This window comes from Chiloscyllium punctatum, chromosome 1, assembly GCF_047496795.1.
Source record: "Chiloscyllium punctatum isolate Juve2018m chromosome 1, sChiPun1.3, whole genome shotgun sequence".
NCBI classification, from domain to species: domain Eukaryota; kingdom Metazoa; phylum Chordata; class Chondrichthyes; order Orectolobiformes; family Hemiscylliidae; genus Chiloscyllium; species Chiloscyllium punctatum.
Window position 1 is genome coordinate 31,026,127 of NC_092739.1, and position 17,044 is coordinate 31,043,170.

At 46.9% G+C, this 17,044-nt stretch overlaps 1 protein-coding gene across 1 annotated transcript in view; it reads left to right on the forward strand.

Annotated features, from left to right (window-relative positions):
- The first annotated feature begins 4,855 nt into the window (after positions 1 to 4,855).
- ugt8 (UDP glycosyltransferase 8) overlaps positions 4,856 to 17,044 on the forward strand; it is a 77,526-nt gene continuing 65,337 nt past the window's right edge. The window contains exon 1 of the mRNA XM_072587404.1: positions 4,856 to 4,957. The gene's annotated coding sequence lies outside the window, so the exon portion shown is untranslated. The remainder of the gene's footprint in view (positions 4,958 to 17,044) is intronic.

The following is a 17,044-nucleotide window of genomic DNA, read 5'->3' on the forward strand; positions in this document are numbered from 1 at the left end:
GGCTCACCCCCCCCCCATCATCCAGGCACACCCCCCCCCCATCATCCAGGCTCACCCCCCCCCCCATCATCCAAGCTCACCCCGCCCCCCATCATCCAGGCTCACCCCCCCCCCCCCATCATCCAGACTCACCCCCCCTCCCATCATCCAGGCACATCCCCCCATCATCCAGGCTCACCCCCCCCCCCCATCATCCAAGCTCACCCCCCCCCCCCATCATCCAGGCTCACCCCCCACCCAATCATCCAGACTCACCCCGCCCCCCATCATCCAGGCTCATCCCCCCCCCCCATCATCCAGGCACACACCCCCCCATCATCCAGGCTCACCCCCCCCCCATCATCCAAGCTCACACCCCCCCCCCCCCCATCATCCAGGCTCACCCCCCACGCCCCCCCCCATCATCCAGGCTCACCCCCCCCCCCCATCATCCAGGCACACCCCCCCCATCATCCAGGCTCACCCCCCCCCCCATCATCCAAGCTCACCCCCCCCCCCCATCATCCAGGCTCACCCCCCCCCCATCATCCAGGCTCACCCCCCCCCCATCATCCAGGCTCACCCCCCCCCCCCATCATCCAGGCTCACCCCCCCCCATCATCCAGACACACCCCCCCCCATCATCCAAGCTCACCCCCCACCCCCCACCCCCCATCATCCAGGCTCACCCCCCCCCCCCATCATCCAGGCTCACCCCCCCACCCCCCCCCCCCATCATCCAGGCTCACCCCCCCACCACCCCCCCCATCATCCAGGCTCACCCCCCCACCCCCCCATCATCCAGGCTCACCCCCCCACCCCCACCCCCACCCCATCATCCAGGCTCACCCCCCCCCCCCATCATCCAGGCTCACCTCCCCCCCCCCATCATCCAGACTCACCGCCCCCCCCATCATCCAGACTCAGCCCCCCCATCATCCAGACTCACCCCCCCCCCCATCATCCAGACTCACCCCGCCCCCCATCATCCAGACTCACCGCCCCCCCCCCCATCATCCAGGCTCACCCCCCCCCCATCATCCAGGCTCACCCCCCACCCCCCATCATCCAGGCTCACCCCCCACCCCCCCCCCCCATCATCCAGGCTCACCCCCCACCCCCCATCATCCAGGCTCACCCCCCACCCCCCCCCCATCATCCAGGCTCACCCCCCCCCCCATCATCCAGGCACACCCCCCCCCCCATCATCCAGGCTCACCCCCCCCCCCCCCATCATCCAAGCTCACCCCCCACCCCCCCCCCCATCATCCAGGCTCACCCCCCCCCCATCATCCAGACTCACCCCCCCCCCCCCCATCATCCAGGCTCACCCCCCACCCCCCAGGCTCACCCCCCACCCCCCCCCCCCCATCATCCAGGCTCACCCCCCACCCCCCATCATCCAGGCTCACCCCCCACGCCCACCCCCATCATCCAGGCTCACCCCCCCCCCATCATCCAGGCACACCCCCCCCCCATCATCCAGGCTCACCCCCCCCCCCCATCATCCAAGCTCACCCCGCCCCCCATCATCCAGGCTCACCCCCCCCCCCCATCATCCAGACTCACCCCCCCTCCCATCATCCAGGCACATCCCCCCATCATCCAGGCTCACCCCCCCCCCCCCATCATCCAAGCTCACCCCCCCCCCCATCATCCAGGCTCACCCCCCCCCCCAATCATCCAGACTCACCCCGCCCCCCATCATCCAGGCTCATCCCCCCCCCCCATCATCCAGGCACACCCCCCCCCCCATCATCCAGGCTCACCCCCCCCCCCATCATCCAAGCTCACACCCCCCCCCCCCCATCATCCAGGCTCACCCCCCACGCCCCCCCCCATCATCCAGGCTCACCCCCCCCCCCATCATCCAGGCACACCCCCCCCCCCATCATCCAGGCACACCCCCCCCCATCATCCAGGCTCACCCCCCCGCCCCATCATCCAGGCTCACCCCCCCCCATCATCCAGGCTCACCCCCCCACCCCCCCCATCATCCAGACTCACCCCCCCCCCCCCATCATCCAGGCTCACCCCCCATCATCCAGGCTCACCCCCCACCCCCCCCCCCATCATCCAGGCTCACCCCCCACCCCCCATCATCCAGGCTCACCCCCCCCCCCATCATCCAGGCACACCCCCCCCCCATCATCCAGGCTCACCCCCCCCCATCATCCAAGCTCACCCCCCCCCCATCATCCAGGCTCACCCCCCCCCATCATCCAGGCTCACCCCCCCCCCCCCATCATCCAGGCTCACCCCCCCCCCCCCCATCATCCAGGCTCACCCCCCCCCCATCATCCAGACACACCCCCCCCATCATCCAAGCTCACCCCCCACCCATCATCCAGGCTCACCCCCCCCCCCATCATCCAGGCTCACCCCCCCACCCCCCCCCCCCCATCATCCAGGCTCACCCCCCCACCATCCAAGCTCACCCCCCCACCCCCCCATCATCCAGGCTCACCCCCCCACCCCATCATCCAGGCTCACCCCCCCCCCCCCATCATCCAGGCTCACCTCCCCCCCCCCATCATCCAGGCTCACCCCCCCCCCCCCCCATCCAGGCTCACCCCCCCCCCCCCCCCCCCATCATCCAGGCTCACCCCCCCCCCCATCATCCAGGCTCACCACCCCACCCCACCCCCATCATCCAGGCTCACCCCCCCACCCCGCCCCACCATCATCCAGGCTCACCCCCCCCTCCATCATCCAGGCTCACCCCCCCATCATCCAGGCTCACCCCCCCCCTCCATCATCCAGGCTCACCCCCCCACCCCCCCCCCCATCATCCAGGCTCACCCCCCCACCATCATCCAGGCTCACCCCCCCACCCCACCATCATCCAGGCTCACCCCCCCCCCCCATCATCCAGGCTCACCCCCCCCCCCCCGCCATCATCCAAGCTCACCCCCCCCCCCCCCATCATCCAGGCTCACCCCCCCCCCCCCCCCATCATCCAGACTCACCCCCCCTCCCATCATCCAGGCACACCCCCCCCATCATCCAGGCTCACCCCCCCCCCCCATCATCCAGGCTCACCCCCCCCCCCATCATCCAGACTCACCCCCCCCCCATCATCCAGGCTCATCCCCCCCCCCATCATCCAGACTCACCCCCCCCCATCATCCAGACTCACCCCCCCCCCCATCATCCAGGCACACCCCCCCCCCATCATCCAGGCTCACCCCCCCCCCCATCATCCAGGCTCACCCCCCCCCCCCATCATCCAGACTCACCCCCCCCCCCCCCATCATCCAGGCTCATCCCCCCCCCCATCATCCAGGCACACCCCCCCCCCATCATCCAGGCTCACCCCCCCCCCCATCATCCAGGCTCACCCCCCCCCCATCATCCAGGCTCACCCCCCCACCCCCCCCCCCATCATCCAGGCTCACCCCCCCACCCCCCCCATCATCCAGGCTCACCCCCCCACCATCCAGGCTCACCCCCCCACCCCCCCCCCATCATCCAGGCTCACCCCCCCACCCCCACCCCCACCCCATCATCCAGGCTCACCCCCCCACCCCCACCCCCCCCATCATCCAGGCTCACCCCCCCACCCCACCCCCGCCCCCATCATCCAGGCTCACCCCCCCCCCCCATCATCCAGGCTCACCCCCCCCCCATCATCCAGGCTCACCCCCCCACCCCCCCCATCATCCAGACTCACCCCCCCCCCCATCATCCAGGCTCACCCCCCATCATCCAGGCTCACCCCCCACCCCCCCCCATCATCCAGGCTCACCCCCCACCCCCCATCATCCAGGCTCACCCCCCCCCCCATCATCCAGGCACACGCCCCCCCCATCATCCAGGCTCACCCCCCCACCCCCACCCCCACCCCATCATCCAGGCTCACCCCCCCCCCCCCATCATCCAGGCTCACCTCCCCCCCCCCCCATCATCCAGGCTCACCCCCCCCCCCATCCAGGCTCACCCCCCCCCCCCATCATCCAGGCTCACCCCCCCCCCATCATCCAGGCTCACCACCCCACCCCACCCCCATCATCCAGGCTCACCCCCCCACCCCCCCCCATCATCCAGGCTCACCCCCCCACACCATCATCCAGGCTCACCCCCCCCCCCATCATCCAGGCTCACCCCCCCACCCCCCCCCATCATCCAGGCTCACCCCCCCCCCCATCATCCAGGCTCACCACCCCACCCCACCCCCATCATCCAGGCTCACCCCCCCACCCCCCCCCCCCCATCATCCAGGCTCACCCCCCCACACCATCATCCAGGCTCACCCCCCCACCCCCCCCACCATCATCCAGGCTCACCCCCCCACCCCCCCATCATCCAGGCTCACCCCCCCATCATCCAGGCTCACCCCCCCATCATCCAGGCTCACCCCCCCCCCCATCATCCAGGCTCACACCCCCCCCATCATCCAGGCTCACACCCCCCCCATCATCCAGGCTCACACCCCCCAATCATCCAGACTCACACACCCCCCCCAATCATCCAGACTCACACACCCCCCCCAATCATCCAGACTCACACACCCCCCCCAATCATCCAGACTCACACCCCCCCCCCAATCATCCAGACTCACACCCCCCCCCCCCCAATCATCCAGACTCACCCCCCCCCCAATCATCCAGACTCACACCCCCCCCCCCAATCATCCAGACTCACACCCCCCCCCCAATCATCCAGACTCACACCCCCCCCCCCAATCATCCAGACTCACACCCCCCCCAATCATCCAGACTCACACCCCCCCCAATCATCCAGACTCACACCCCCCCCCCAATCATCCAGACTCTTTATCCAGTTTTCCCAAGCACACCCATGTTACCCTCCTCAGCACGTGGTCCCTCCGAGCTCCCGCTGCTTCCTCCGCCCCGTACTGCGCGTGATGTCAGAAAGGGTTGGAGGCGGAGCTCGCGCTCTGACAGGAGGTCGGTGAAGATCGGAGCGAGAGCGGGAAGAGCTCGAGGGGAGCCCGAGTTCAAACAACGGACAGCCGGTAAGAGAGGGGGAGGGGAGGAGAGGAGAGGGGGAAACAGGCTTCCCTTCCCGCTCGGGAGAGGGCGGGGGCGACGATGTTCGGAGCTCCTCATCATTAATCCCCTTCTTTGGGCACCGGGCGATACCGCCGGGAAGACAACTTTTGTTTTAAAGAGAACTTGAGCCAAGTCCAGTTGCCTGTAACGGTCCCGGGGCTCCCGGTACCGGACATCCCGGTTCAGACCGGGGGATGCTCCTGAGTTTATCCGGGAGGGGTGAGTGGGGAACGGGGTCCGAGCTTCCCACCGAGAAGTCCTGTTCAAACTTCTCGAGCAACAGGTGAGCTGCTGGGAGAAGCAGGGCAGCAAACGGAGCCGTTAAGGATATAGCCGGCTCGGTACCGGAGTCAGAGGGAGGGAGAGGGGGGTCTTGCCCCTCCGTCCCAGCTCCACTGCAACACGCTATGTTGGCTCAGGTCCCGGGATCTTTCCGCGGGGACTGTTGGTGGATGTGGTCGCAGGGCATGGTCTTCCCGTGAAACGGCACCAACTCCAAGATCAGCATTTTTAAAAAAAAAGACCGTCCTGAACCGCCCCGTGGTTTTCCCATTCTCCAAAATATAAACAAAGATTATCCTTGACACAGGGTGCACCTGCCTGGAAGCGGGAGAGCTCTCGTTTTGTAGATGCACACCTTCATGACCAGTTGTACCTTGTCATTCAATTTGCATCGATACTGGTTGCATCATCTCTATTTTTTTTTGTGGAGTGCTCGGCAACCTTTTGTGTTTGAAGCACTAGCCTTTGCGCCAGGTACGAAGCCGCCCCTTGTAGTGCGTTCATTGGAAACTTCCTGAAGGTTGTCTGACAGCTCTTGCTCTCCGATGCTGTGCGAGCCAGTTTGTTAACCTGGCTTCTTGGATCCTACAACTTCCCAGCTGCTGATGTGCCATTGAAATTGCTTCTGTGTTGCTCTTGAATCAATAACGCATTTGTTGTTCAAGTTAAATGTCGATGATCTACTAGTCGTGTGTGGAAACGTGAGCATGTGCAGCTAAAAAAAGCCCCATCTTCAGAATCATCATTTATCACATTGCTCCGCTTCACTTTCAAATACTATCAGTTTGTGAACCCTGAAGTACCTCGTTGCACTTTAATCAATTTAGAGCGCCTAATATTCTTTGAAATGCCGCGACTTTCGGATTAACAGTTGTGAAATGTTTGTTTGCAGTATCTGATACATGTACGATGGTTGTGATTTTCCAAGTCTAATTTCATATTTGAAAGCCTCTTCAAGGTATTAAATCAATTTTGAATTACTGTTGAAAATGATTCTACCCCCTCAAATTTTCTGGCAGAGCTGGTTAGCCATCTGAGGTTTTTTTTTCTGGCCAAATACAACCATTTACTTTACTCTATAATTTGTTTTCACTTCACATGTTCATTCAGTTGACATTTGAAAGTTGTGATTGAATCTGTTTCTACCTCAGTATCAATCCATTTTTTTCTTATTGCTTCTATTTCTTGTGCCACACACCACATACCTTTGTCCTTTAGTTTATCGATATTCCTGTAATTTAAAACAGTTTTCTTTATTTCTGCACACTTTTCATGATTTTATGTATCTCCATCAAATCTGTTTTCTTTGCTCTAAAATAACAACTTTAATTTGTTTTGATCTAAGATTAACTAACCCCTCATCCCCAAAACCATTGTAGTAAATTTCTTGTGTCCTCTCCAAAACCTTTATGTTCTTCCTGACAAATTCAGCCCATAAATGGGAGCTGAATTATTGTTTATTTTTTATATAGGCTTAACATAACTTCCTGGCTTTTGTACCATCCACGTCTATTCATAATGCTCCTCTGTTTAAAGTCTAGTAACCAAATGCATTGTAGATTGTTTTGGTAATCGGTCTTAACTACCTTCAATATACAAAGACTTTCACATTCACTGTCTTGGCATCAAATGAACAAATGACCTCCAATTATTTAAAGAGGGAAAGTACTTTGAATTTCTACTCTTGATCTAACCAGCTGCTACTACTTGGTATTTATGTGTATACTCATGAGCACATAATCTGTATTGATGCTGACCATTTTTAATGATTCTTTCCTGACTGTCAATATTCTGTTGCTGTTTGCAAAAAAAAGGTGCAGCTTTCCCAAGTTTTGTTATAGAGTTGCAGTCTGTGTCCATTTGTTTACGTGGTTGGCTGCTGGATGTGTAGTTAACTGTTCTTTTCATTTGTGCTATGGATGCTGATCTAATAGTGTGTCCAACAGCTTTCCTTTGTTCCTGCACTTTGACAACAGAAAATATTGTTGAATCAGCTCTAGTTGTGTTGCATAGAACACCACGCAGAAGCCTATACATGCATGAATTTGCAGGCTTGTAGAGTACCATAACTGCTAAGAATGAAAGTTGGAGGTGGCCTGGGGCTATATGTTGGGCTCTGTGTGTCAGCAGTTGCAGCTAGAAGAGCTGTAGGCATATGTGGAAATGTACTGTAGCATGATTCTCTAAATTCTGGTGGAATAAGGGAGGGGAAAGTGGTGATTGGGGGGGAGATATGTGGGTGAAACTGGAAAGAAATAACTTTTCTATCTAACAGTTGCTTGATTTTAAAATTCAAATTGGAATATCAATTTATTCTGTTTTCAACAGGGCTAATAAAAACATTGTTTTTAAATCGGCAACAATATTAAAAAAACTGTGCTTCTAGAACTGTTCTAGCACAAGCATTTTTGTCCATGTGGTATGGACACCTTTTGCCACCTTTGTGGTATTTATAGTATATTTACACAAAGTAGTAATTAGATATATCAAATGAAATGATGTAAGCACCTTTGCAAGAATTGAATTAAATTGTTACTTTCACGTTTGTTGCATATATACTGAGGCAAAATGTAACTTTTATAATTTTGTTTTTTTTAAATTAGAAGGACTCACTCTTAATATTGGCTAGTATTTGTGTGCATTTTAGTGACTTCCATTTCAAATGTTGCAATATTACTGTGGCAATATTGTTTTTAAATGTGGTGAGTTGCCATACTTTAATAAGGAGTTGATTGTACTGGACAGGATCCAGATGAGATTCACCAGGATGTTGCCTGGGCTGGAGCAATTTAGCAATGAAGAGATACTAGATAGGTTGGGGTTATTTTTCTTTTAGCAGAAAAGACTGAGGGATGATTTAGTTGAGATGTTTAAAGTTTGGGGGGTCGTGAAAGATTGGAGGCTTAGAGGGTATTTGAGGAAAGATGTTTTCACCCACAGCATGGTTGGGATTTGGAACACTCTGTCTTGAGAAGGTAGTTCAAGTGGGAACCCTGATGTCCTTTTTAAAAAATACTTGAATGAGCGCTTGAAGTGTCACAATATTCAATGCTATGGATCCAGCCTGGGAAAGTGGGACTGGTTTAAGTAGTAATATATTTTTGGTGGTATACATTGGATTGATTGAAGGACCTCTTCTGTATATATGATTCTTTGGAGAGGGTAATTAGGGAGAAACCTTTCCCTTTAAAGGGGCCAATTCACAAGGGACAGAGTTTTAAGGTAAAGATTGCTTTTCACCCAGAATTGTGGATACCTGGAAATTGCTGCCCGAAAGGGTGGTAGAGGCAGGAACCTTCAAGACATTTTAAGGACAATTTAGATGAGCTCTTGAAAAGCTATAGCATGTGAACCAAGTATTTCAAAATGGAATTTAAATAAATGGATGTTTGATGGCACAGACTTGCTGGGTACTGGATTAGTGGTGCTGGAAGAGCACAGGAGTTCAGGCAGCAATTTCGCTGCTCCTTGGATGCTGCCTGAACTGCTGTGCTCTTCCAGCACCACTAATCCAGTATTTGCTTTCCAGCATCTGCAGTCATTGTTTTTACCTCACAGACTTGCTGGGCCAAAGGGTATCTTACTGAGCTGTAAAAACTGACTCCACGGCATACTCAGCTGTTTGATATTTTGTAACTTCTACAAATGTAGCTATTTTTAAGTTTTCTGTTTTATTACAGTTTGAGATGTACATTGAAAATATTATCAATTGTATGCTCAGGTTTTTACAAATGATTGTGAACAAGGAAAAAGACTCTAAGTTGAGTTCAAATGACCTATTTAAACCTTGAGTCGTTCCTTGGTGTCATTTGAACCCAATGACCTATTTGTATCTTTGTATGATGTTTTTAGATACAGCAATTGTAAATGAGACGATGCTAATATAGCTAAGTATTGATAAAATTACATTGAAGTTGTAAATCTCTAAAGGGTTTCAGAGCAAAATATGGTAATTACTAGAAGGGTGCCGAAAGAGATTTGTTTCATTTCCTAAGTAACTTGATAAGTAATAGTTTAAGGCCTGGTAATCATACCTCTGGATAGGGCATTTTATTGTTTACAATTGGAATACAGATATTTGGAGCAGAGAGAAAATAATCTTTTCTTGATTTTTAGCTCTGTTATGCTGGTATCAACATGTCTCTACATTCTTCCAGAACTACTCTGATACAATATGGATCTGGATAGATTACACCACCAGACTGATACTGATAAGTTAGAGTATACAACATAGCTGGCTATTCTTGTGTTACCTGTTGGTGATGTAGAATGGGACTGGAGGAATTGGATCTGGTCAGTGCTGGTAAGAGTTGTGCTCATCTTTGCATCTCTTGCATACGTCTCCCTTCCGGGGAGAAGACCTGAGGATTAGATGTAATTATATATCCAAACTCATTGCGGGCACTGATTTCTTCTTAAAACAGTTGGATCATTATTCTCACCGATGCCACTTTTTGTCCATCATTCATCTGACAGGGGAAGTCAGAAACTCTTAAAAGGTATTCACGGTGATGCAAATTTCATTGTAAATCATGGTGATGAATTGATTCTAGATTTTTTTTCTCTTTCCTGATATTTTAGGGAGCTAGATTTTCTTCCATGTTCCTATTGTAGTTCAATTAACAGCACAGTTGAACCCGATTTGTAAAGGAACAATGATTTAGTCCAAAAACATTTTGATAAAAGGTAAGAATAGGAAAAAAAGGATCTAAAATTGTGAAACATTAACTGAGTGTTGGCCTTGACATGAGTAATTGCAGTTAACATTTCAAACCAGTGAGAAGAAAATGCTGCATAAGTGACTCCTTCTTGGAAAGGCATTAGTAATGTTTCAGGATATTTTATAAGAAGTTGTTACAGTTCCTGTAGATTTACCTGTTGCTTTTTTTCATCTTTGAGTATAATTTAAACTACAGAGCTGAAAGAAATGTATCAGTATTTTATTTAAACTTTAATTACATTTTAAGAGTTGAAACTGGTACTTTTAAAAACTATACTTGCATCCCAATAAAAACACTAAAACACACCATAACAGCCTCTGGTACCTTCTGTTCTTCCTTCTGTCTCTGAAGCATGCTAAATTGCTATACTAATGTGCACAACATACTTGTACCCTTCTGGTACTGTACATGGTACAGAATTTGTGCACAATTGTTACAATGTTGTAAATATAAGTGCAATTTATCTTGCAAGAAGAAATAAAATAAGGAACAGTGACTATGGTTAAATATTTGGTTTTTGCTGTGTTACCATTGTAACTTGTTTGTACAATTGACTTCTTGAAATAAGATGCTTTCGATCCTGCGCTACATTTGTATACATTAACATCTCCTTGCTTTCTAACTGGAAGAAGACTTGTCTTAGTTGTATCTCAGGTTACAGACCTAATACATGTTTGGGTAACTAAGTATCATTATGAACTCTTTGAATACTGGAAACCCTCCATGACATGGTCAATGAATATCATGGACAAATGTTGGTGTAGCTTTAGCAGCAGCTGGCTTTTCTGCATGCAACTAAATCATACTGTTCTTTTTAGGTTACAAGCTTTGGATGTGTTCTCATAACCCCAGAAAATGGATGTTTACTTTTCCTATGTTAATAGTTTCAGTGACTTTCATTTTGATTTTCCATGTAGTTGTGAATATTATTTCCATATGTAACTTAATCAGGAAGCATAAGTGATAACAGTCCTGAAATCGCACCTTTTAAAGAGATTGATTTTTGTTTCAGATTTGTCAAAGAATGTGGATAATCTAGAAATGTCTGCAGACTGTTTTTTTGTGTGTTTTTGGTTACTAGTTTGCTTTCACAGATCTGGCTCAAAGGAAAGCTGGATGGAACCTTGTGCTTAGGCTCTTAATTCATGTGCATTCTACACCTAAGATTATAGTTAACAATTTGGCAAGATTTGATGTGATGCAAAATTCATGCCCTCAAACTGTCCAAAATGGTGACTTATGAATCAGATTTTAGGTAATATCAATACAAAACATTTAATCCATGTACATTTGACTCTACCTTACAACTACTCCCTCATCTTCCTTGTCTTTGCCTATCCACCATTGATTGAAATAAGGATAGAGGAGATGGTTGGATAATGTGTAACTTGATGTAATAATTTTGTTTTGTATAAATTTGAAAACTTTCTTTTGTATTTGATAAATCTAATATTCAATGAAATATATCTTTTTACTTCACTTAAGGGAATACTGGCAAGGTATAATTTGTTGTTGTTGTAATTAGAAATGGACACTGCTAGGCACAATTGCATCTTTGGGATTACTTGTTGAGGGCCAGCATATACTTTGTGCTGCAGTCAAAATAATTGGTAGTACCATCAACTGAACAGGAAAGGTGTGAATTAGCAGTTTTTCTTAAGAATTCCAGTTGTTTCCTGACTTATTGCTACTCCTGTGCTGATGAAATGCAGATTTTTGGTGTCTTTAGAGAGAAGAAAGCTAAAACGAGATCTTGCTGAAGTTTTAAAAATTGAGGGGGGTTTGCATAGAGTGGATAGGGAGAAACTGTTTGTTCAATGAGGCAGAGTATGGTTTTGTGAAAGAAAAATAATGGACTGACAAGATTATAGTAATAATATCCAGAATGGACATTGTGTACTGTATGTACCTATGTAATAGTAATTTGCAAACAAAAATTAAAAAGTATGGGTTGCCTTTACATAAGTAATAGTTTGAAGTGGTTAAAATCCACACTCTTCCCATTACCTTGCAGTGTAGTGTTGCCAAATTGATCGTCGACAAGCAGGAGGGTGGAAGAACACAGCAAGCCAAGCAGCATCAAGAGGTGGAAAATTCAGCATTTTGGGTATAACCCTTCTTCCTGGCTCACTGAGTTCTTCCAGCCTCCTGCTTGTCCACTTTGGATTCCAGAAACTACAGTTTTTTTTGCCTGTGGGTTAATGATTTGTTTCTGCTCATCTTTTTCCTAAATTGTAGAACAGGAGTCAAGAACTATGGACTATTGAATTATTATTTATAGACAAAATCTCCATGATCTTTTTGTTCACTTTGTTAATCAAAAACAAAAGCGAAAGATACAGATTTATTCAATTTTTAACAATATAGATACACATGCTACTTAGCAGAGTAAGTGCTGAACATATATTAAACTCCATTTAAAAAAAATCATCCCTTTCTTTAGAGCCTTTACACCTTACACGAAATTTTGAATGATATCATCATATGGATCAACAGCATCATCTTTATCGCCAACATGTCACCATTGGCCATATCATCTTGCCATCAGTGTTTCAGATATCTCATTTTAAATAATTTAATAGCAATCTATTTTGTTTTATTCCACACTCAGCAAGCTATTCAGTGTGGCTTCCTTCTGAGCTAGTGTGCTTCCTTATTTGGTAAATATTATCTCCTTGAGTCATTCAGTTTTTTAACTCATAGTATTGTTGAATGGCTTGGCTAAAGAAAGACCCAGTGGTTGAACAGCACTGTTTAGACCACTGACATTCGCTACAATATCAGTATGCTATGATCGAACTTCAGCAACATTATTGGTGAGATCTAATTTGAACATGTCCAAGATAAGGCTGTTTTGTTTTTTGTGTGATCCTTCATGAAAACTTCAGACTTTCTTTTGTCACATTTTTAAGTATTTTTTTGATCCACCAATCTTTTATTGTGAATTTGGATGACTGCTCCTTTTGAAAATTCATGTTTGTGAAAGTTGTCTTGAAAATCACAGTTAGCTTGAGTTTTGTTCAGTGAGACATAATGCAGAACACCAAATCTGTTCCTTTCATGGCCAGTTAATTTTCCTAATGTTATTTTCTCTTCAACTTTTTTGACTATTTATGTCAAAATTCATGGAATTCTTGCCCTTGTAGACAAATCTACATTTCCTTCAAATTGATAATGTTCTTCTCTCCCTGGAACACTCCAACTGCTGCACAATGATTTGAAGTTTGAACTTTGCATTATATCTGCCATTTTTCTGACATACATGCTACCATATTGGACAGTAGGAAAAATAGGATTACAGTGCACACCTGTCTTGGTGTTAAATGTTGATGTGGACAATCATGTGCAGCTGGATGGTTCCTTTCAGTGGCTGTTATTCTATGATTCTATAGATTTTGAACAAGTAGGTATGCACCAAGGCAAGCTTGACTTCACCAATCAGGTGATGATTACAAACAGTTTGAATTTTTTTGACTAAAAGTTGGATGTTACAATTTGAATTAAATTAACCTTATTCATATGCAGTATTTTGATTTCCAAAGGTCTTGGTGTCACATAAACACATATTGTAGAAGGCAAGAGTTCATGTTGTTAAGGTTAGCTAAGTAAATTGACAAGCTAACAGGGAACAAAATCTAGAGAATTGGATCAATTTTGGGCTATTTAACTGCAACCAGTGGAGTGTTGTTGTGGTTCTGTTTGCCGAGCTGGGAATTTGTGTTGCACACGTTTCCACCCCTGTCTAGGTGACATCCTCAGTGCTTGGGAGCCTCCTGTGAAGCGCTTCTGTGATGTTTCCTCTGGCATTTATAGTGGCTTGTCTCTGCCGCTTCCAGTTGTACTTAAACAGAATGACTATTTGCAAATAAATAGATTCTAGTTATTGATAAACACTCTACTGCTCAGTAGAGCACCAGTGGAGTGTTTCAGGGATGAGTACTGGGGTACTTAACTTTATATATAAAAGACTTGGATGAAGAGATGGACTTTTATAGCTGAATTTGCTAACAAAGTCTTTTGAATTTAAATAGCTCAATTGGTTTAAAAAATGGCAGATGGACCATAATGTATGGGAATGAGGTAGTCCACTTTGGCAGGAAGAATAGGAAAGTACAACATTATTTAAGCTGCGAGGCTGTTGAATGCCAAATACAGATGGATCTGGGTGTCCATGCACATCAACCAAACATAATGACAAAGAGTTTCCAAACCACCTGTCTCTGTTTCATCCTGGACAAAAGAGTAGATCAAAACTCATTGGCTGTTATAACAACACTGTATCATAATAGCTTCTCACTTGCACCCTAGCTCAAATGTTCACTCAGTATCTGTGATCAAAACTAAGTTCAGAAGCTTCACTTATTATCCAGGATCCATCCGTAAACAGAAACTCTGAGATCCAAATTCTGAAAGAAGCTGCAAGTCATCAAGTAGCCAGTATTTAACCAGCTTCATTTTCAAAGGTCATTTAAACATTTATTTTTGTACTTTTGATTGTGGATTGAAATGGGAAGAAGGACTTTTTTTAAAATAGAGGATTGTGGAAAGCATTTAGACATATGAACAGACAGGGAATATAGGGATATAGGCAAGTGGGATTAGTTTAGACTGGCATCATACTCAGTGCATGGTGGGTCGAAGGGCCTATTCCTGTGCTGTACTGTTCTACGTACCTTTTATGATTTGTGCTCTTTTTACAAGCAAGTTACCCAATATTCATTCTAAGTGCTACTTACATTGCTGTTTGTTCAAACAGTTGGGAGGTTACTACAAATGAGTTGGAGCTCTGAGATATGTTCAGTAGGAGATTCTGCTGGAAGTAAGTAGCTGATTGCTATGGAGTGATGACTTCTACCTGTGCACAGCTATGGAATGATTCCCAGGTCACTGAACAGTGTAAGGATGTGAATGTCTTAGCAGGAGTCTTTGGACCTCCAAAATAGAAGATGTGCATTCTCTGTTTTTTTTTAAACGAAAACACTTCTCAAGACTGAAGAAAGCCTGTTCATTTTTACTTGTTAGGAACTGTAAACTGTGGCTCTTGACCAGTATGTCAGAAACATTGTAAATTATGAACCAGTCACTCTGTACCACTTGGAGGAGGAATGTTTTGGAGCAACAGGACCTGACCAGCCAAAATCACCATCTCAGAAAACATTGGGCAGGAACTGTGGAATTGCATTAGTAGTCTTGCTCTGCACCCATAACGTGCATATTTATACAGGGGTTTTATAAAGGGGCTGGCATTTTAAGCAGTAGAGTGTTTATCAATAACTAGAATCTATTTATTTGCAAATAGTCATTCTGTTTAAGTACAAAAATTTGATCTGTGCTTTGTCAACCTGAGTCTAAAAGATAGGCAAATCAGGGTACTATGCATCATTTTATAAAAAAAAACTTTAAGTTTTGTGACAACACTGGGAAAAGTGGCCTGATTTCCAGTATGCTATCCCAGTAATGTGTAATAGTCACCTAAGAACCAATCTCCCAGCTATTTGACAACCAGAAACCTCAACTTGCTGTGAATACTTTGCTTTATAAGACCATCACTTCAACTTTAAGTCACAGAAACTAAAGACATACTAAGTCGAAGACTGGGAAACATAAAGCAAAGATTAAATTAACAGTAATTAAACGTGTCTTCATCCAATCTGAGAGTTTGCTGTGTGACCAAGTGTGAGATGTTGCATTAATTCTTTATAAGTGTTCAAAAAGATACTGACCTCTTATTTTAAATCACAAGCTTCCTCCTGAGATAGTTATTTGGTATGAGGTATATATACACCTCTTTCTGTACACAACACAGATTATGGTAGGTGAGGGAGGAATGTATTCTGTCCATGACACATTGCCCAGTGATTCAAGAACAGTTAATTTGCTTCAAGTGGATGCATCTCATTTTAAAGTTGTCATTAATAGATACTTAAATTTTCAAATCCTCCTGTTTTTCCTAAATTATGCTGAAATCTTAAGCTTTTGTAATTTTGTTTTTTGTTTTACCAGCTTTCAAGGAGCCATAAAAATATGGATTGTAAATGAAGATCTATTTGTCTTGCGGTTTGTCACAGGTTGGGGATACTCCATGTTTTATGTCTCCCAATTAACCAGGTAGTTTTCAGTGTTCATTTTCCTAAAGAACTGGAGATGATTCTTTTTGACCAGAAGGTTATTGGCTAACTTCTGCTTTATGTTGAAATAACTGATTTCACCTGAGAGAGAATTGAAAAAGGAAATTGATATAAATATTTCCTGAAGCATAAAATAGTGGCAAATTCTCTAAAGCCATAATAAAAATATTTATTTAACACAATTGCGTCTTCCAGATTCCTGCTTCCGTGGTAATGTACTAAAATTCTGCTGTGAATTGTTTGTCTGTTCAAAATTTCTGGGCAGCCAGCTTATGGGATTTCTGAACTAGTGAGATTTATAGTGCATTGAAATTTGGATAAAAATTATATTGGGCTTGATGTTTGCCTCTAGCAGCTTATTTACTTTTTGGGATAACAATTGTACATCCACTGTTGAAGCTGCAGGTGACTTTGAACATGTGAGAATCTTTAGGGAGACGTGGAGAAAATTATTGATGTTGAAACTTGTGTACATTTAACTGTGTATTGGAAAAGTCTGTCCTATTGGAACCTGTACTAAGGTTTTGATTGTCAGTTTGTTTGAATGATACATTATTATATATTGTAATTTAGGAACCCTATTTTTAGACCTTGTTTTTGAGAACGTCAACATTAGCTCTGTCAACCTTCACGCCGTCACTCAACTCCTTTGAACAGGTGACTTATGAGAATCTCAGCTTCCACTACAGCAATTCTAATGTATGGGATGAAAAGTGGACAAATGCTCACCACTGTCACTGAATCCAACTGATTCACTCACTAATGATCAACAATCTGTGCGAGACGTGAGCAAGGAAACGCACAGAAGTAACGAACAAAAACTGCTGGACGTTGTGTGCATAGTTACAATTTCGCTAGATTATCCAGAATTTTTTTTGTTGTACTAAATGCAACGAACATGCATAATGAGATGGAAAAA